This window comes from Alosa pseudoharengus, unplaced genomic scaffold (assembly GCF_046254945.1).
Source record: "Alosa pseudoharengus isolate Yale_2024_CS ecotype anadromous, Long Island Sound unplaced genomic scaffold, YU_APseudo_1.1 YU_APseudo_1.1_scf_10, whole genome shotgun sequence".
Classification (NCBI taxonomy): domain Eukaryota; kingdom Metazoa; phylum Chordata; class Actinopteri; order Clupeiformes; family Clupeidae; genus Alosa; species Alosa pseudoharengus.
In genome coordinates, this window is record NW_027468565.1 from 33,947,978 (window position 1) to 33,952,668 (window position 4,691).

The 4,691-nt window shown below is 38.3% G+C and overlaps 1 long non-coding RNA gene across 4 annotated transcripts; it reads right to left on the reverse strand.

Moving 5' to 3' along the window:
- Window positions 1–2,497: 2,497 nt before the first annotated feature.
- Window positions 2,498–4,375, reverse strand: LOC143140983 (uncharacterized). 4 transcript variants are annotated; one of them, XR_012990715.1, is made up of 9 exons: window positions 4,238–4,375; window positions 4,020–4,100; window positions 3,632–3,739; window positions 3,433–3,468; window positions 3,305–3,346; window positions 3,042–3,138; window positions 2,855–2,947; window positions 2,675–2,743; window positions 2,498–2,573 (listed from the first exon to the last, which is right to left on the reverse strand). It is a non-coding gene; the product is annotated as an uncharacterized LOC143140983 (long non-coding RNA). The 4 variants fall into 4 exon arrangements; XR_012990713.1 differs by having other exon boundaries at window positions 3,042–3,206; XR_012990716.1 differs by lacking the exon at window positions 3,433–3,468 and adding an exon at window positions 3,509–3,526 and having other exon boundaries at window positions 3,042–3,206.
- Window positions 4,376–4,691: the final 316 nt, after the last annotated feature.

A 4,691-nucleotide genomic window follows, 5' to 3' on the forward strand; every position in this document is an offset into this window, starting at 1 on the left:
TTGAAATTCCCTTTGAGTCGGATGTGCTCCACCTTTCCACCAAGTTTTGCAGAAATTGTGCCCGTGTTTTTTTGCGATATTGTTGACAGAAACTATGTGTGTGGTGCAACCTGTTAAATATTAGTAGTTCATAAACTCCAACGTGGCAATTTAGGTTGAAACTAAACTATGGCACTTACGTTCAGCTTATGTACAAATGTAATGAATTGTAATGTAGCCTAACTTGTTCAATGGGCTGAGGTGCAGTGGCTGCAGGACTAAAGCTAGCGAGAGATGCAAGAATGGAGAACAGCTCATGCGCTTGCTAGAGATTATATATTTTTTAAAGGGCCAGTAGAAATGACCTCGCGGGCCAGACCCGCCTTTTCAACAGTCCAGGTTTCCCCCAGAAGGAGCTAAAGTTATCTATGAAGCCTACATTGTTATTAGCACACCACTTTGACAGCCATCGGTTGAGGACATCATTAGTGCCGGTGTGGATGACTATTTGAGTATTTACGATTAGCTTTAGCCAGCACTTTCAAATTTGATTCGATGTCGTTAGCTCTGGCCCCATATCGATTTTACTATGGCCGATGGAGTCGCTAGCATCACATTTCGTATCAGGGGTTTGCACGGCGTGTCATCAGATCTGGACGTTGCCATATTGGAGATACTCGCCTCATTAGAAAGCATTAGGCACTGAAGTAAATCCCTAACATCGTCAAGGAAAATGGTTAATTATTGCCGTGTTTTAGGTTGTACCAATAGGTCAGACTGAGAAAAACATCTGCTGTAGGTATCGACTTCCAAAAGTTATTAAAAAACCAGGGAGAAAGGAGAATAATGCCAGAAGTTATCAGAAGAAGGGGGGCGCTTGTGGTCGAACTTGGAACTTCGTCTCCCTCACCCAACTCATATGGATCTGCGCTGCCAATAAACTGTAATTTCTCGAAACATCGCGCCTTTTCTTGTGGTCCAAGTCCTGCCCTATATGCCTTTGCATCTTAGACACATTTTGATGAGCTTTTCTGTTGTTTAGACACGGCTACAATCACGTAAGATATCCAAAGTGCATAATACTCCATTGTACTTCATTCACCGAGTACCGCCAATATGGCCGCGCGTGCTGGGTTACCATGGTTACCCGCCAAAACGTGACGTCCGTGCAAACCCCTAATAATACAGGGGTCGGGAACCTATGGCTCGCGAGCCACATGTGGCTCTTTTGGGAACTGCATCTGGCTCTCGGACAAACCTGCCATTTCTACTCAATAAGTCATGAATCATTTTGGTACTGTATTAAATTAAAAATGGACCTACTGAAATCAAAATGTTAAATTAGTGTTTGAAATATAATATATGTTCACATAGTTTAATCTATCCCATGTCTGTTCTCTACCGCTGAAGTTCACGGTTACATCGATGTACTGTACCAGGGGTCGGCAACCTGCGGCTCTTTGATCCCTCTGATGCGGCTCAGCTTTTGAAAATAATAATGAGTAGGCCTATTTAATTAAAATGTAGGCCTATTTTATTTTAGTTCGTAGGTCTATCTGAGTAATTTATATAACTTCCCACCTCACTTGACTCTGTAACCGTAGCCTGCACAATATTGTTACATTCGCGGTTCGTTGCCATGTCAATATCAAACAAAATCACCGATTTCCCTCCATTTCAGTCAACCAAATAAACACTTGTCTTTAATTTAATTGTTATTGTTGATGTGTGCGCTTGCTGTAGGCTAGATAAGGAAAATGTCAAAAAGGAAACGTCAGTGACCACACTGTAAAAATTATAAGATCCTGGAGGAACTTTTAGGGGTTCTTCAATTTGAAACTGTGGGGGAACCTCAAAAGGTTCTTCGAAGAACCTTTAAAGAAAGGTTCTTTGAAGAACCTTTTCAAAGGTTGCTTGAGGAACCTTTTGAAGTTCATTACAGAACCTTCATTATTATTAACCTTTATTATTATTATTATTATTATTATTATTATTAGAATGTATTAACCTTTATTGTTATTATTATTTTTATTATTAGAATGTGGGATAAATGTACATGAAACAACAGATGTATTTAAGCAAGAATTTAATCAAAAGCGTCAAAGCATGTCAATGGCAAAATATTAGGAATACTGTACATGAAAGGATGGACAGATAGATACATAAATAAATATATAAATAAACAAATAATACACAGGCTACATAGATGAAGGCATGAATGAAAACATCTATTAAACAATGCTATTAACAAGAACACAATTAACTTCCTAATCTAAATGAAATAGTCAATAAATGATTGATTGAACTATTGAGTATTTAATTTAGAGTATGAAATTTGACATCCGAAATACGGCAATGGGGATTTTTTCTTTTGTCTTAATATCACACATAGACTGTAAAAACAACAATGTCTTGTTCACGGCCTTTGGGTATTCCATATTGAAAATTAAATAAACTGCTAGCAATGCTCCAGTGCCCATCAACACATCTTCTGGTGTTACGACGTCTTGTCCGTCCATGCAAAGTGTAATGGTGGGGTCTTCCTCAAAGGGGTTGCCTCTCATGCATAGGGTAGGTGTGGGTGTCTTGGATATCTGAAAAGTACAGAATAACAGTATTTAGAATGGGGATTGGTGATATTCAAGCCCATTGGCAGGGGAAGTTTCTAACAGTGTCAAATGACTGGTACTCTTACCTTATCCACAACGTATGAGCCTGTCAGGATTGTCCCCAAACAGATATGGCCGCTCTGCTGCAAAGAGTCCTGAATTTGAACAATATACTGGATAAGTCTTATAGCAGTAATAACATACTTGTAATTCCATACAGTTTTATAGCAGTAATGACATGAAGTGTAAATCAAACTTCTTAATACCTTTGTATTTGTAGGTTGTCTCCTCACAGGCCTGATTTAGTGCAGATTGGTACTTAGGTCAATGTTATGCAGGTGCTGAATTTCAGAGAAAACCTTTAAAAAGATAAGAACAAATTACATGTTTGCTTGGCAGAAGAACATCTGAAAAATAATTGGCAGTGGTACTAAATGCCCAATGTTAACTCACAGTTCAAATGTGGTGTAAAGCTGGGTATTCAGTAAGGATTTCCTGTGAGGAGTGGCGTTGAATAAATGCCACTCTGTCACTGATTGTTCTCCTTATTCTGTTTTCAATCGTATTTAGATCAGGGTTTACTTTTTAACACTCCTCCTTCATTTTTGTCTCATTGTCCTGTAAATGTTACATTCAATTTAAAGTAAAGGTCAATTTGGTTAAAGAAATGTAATAAGTAGTAATATATGGTGTTTAATCATCATCTGAAAACTTACATTGGATTTGGATACGCTTTCATCACCAAGAACATCTACAACCTGTCAGTGTAAAAAGATCATCAGTGAACATATGCACACGCACGCGCACACACACACACACACACACACACACACATACACCATACCTGAACTACAGTGTTTGCATCCTGGGTAGCAGGTATCTGTGTGAATAGAAAAAAAAATAAGTGTGGTTTCCCTCACATTGGATTGAGTTTTGTCCTGGAATCAAAGTAAACTGCAATAAGGATCACAGTGAAGTGTAATTCTGAAAGCTTCTGCTTGAGATACAGATGCATTTTGCTTTGTGAGGAAAAGGTGACTTGCCTGTGATGAATTTTGCCTTTTCCCATACTTTGCTCGATGGTATCCAATTTCAGGAAGGCTCAGTGGGATTCTTTCCTTCTTGAATTTGTTTTTAGCATTCCCAACCAACTATAATATGAAAGGTTATATAAACCAATTAGCCTAAAGGAACATTCAAATGCAATGGCCTGGTTTATACAGGTGTTAAGCAACATACCAACAGAAGTGAAGAGTGTCATAGGCATACATGATTCAATTGCATCTGTAAGTGAGCAGACTACAACAACCTGAATACCCCTGACAGGAATATCCCATCCCATTATCCCTACTTGTTAGGTGCCCTAAAAAAGGACCCTCACTACAGCCAGTAGGCCTAACTGTATGTTTATTACTTTAATAATCTACTTACATGCATATCCTGGTCCTGTGCGATCCCGGAGGAAAGGGTGCTTAGATACAGCAGCAGCACAAATGTCATGATACTGGATACCTTTGAAATTAAACATAGAGATGGAGTAGCCTATATTTTAAATGACTTAATGATTTAAATGACTGGTTGTTGTTTTGCGTGAATGCAAATAAAGAACAGTAAGTAAAGCTGTAGGCTACCTCATGCTACACACTTACCACATAGAAATTGAATCAAATAGGACCTGTATAATCTGTGTGCAGCAGTATGAACGTCAGGACTTCCTCCATTAATGTTAGCTTTCATTTCAGGAGAGTTGGAAACACGGGAAGTTGAAAAGTCTGTGCTGAAGGAGTAAAATAGACAGAATATTTGGCTAACATTCAGTTTAAGCATAGCATACAAGCCAAGGCATAATGCTATCTTATAACTTAAAAAACTAACGGTAGGCTAAATAAGGCTGCTAAGCTCTAGCTCTAACGTTAAACAAAAAGTTAAGGTTAACGTTCACAAACGGTGACACGTTGATCTTACCTTTAGTTGTATGCTATAGCCTATAATTAGGTCATGGTTAAAACGTCTCGTTTCCATTTAATATGTAGAATATGTATCATTTAAGGTATAGTTTCTGACAAACGTCAACATTAAAAAAGCTTGAGATAGGGCTGTCAA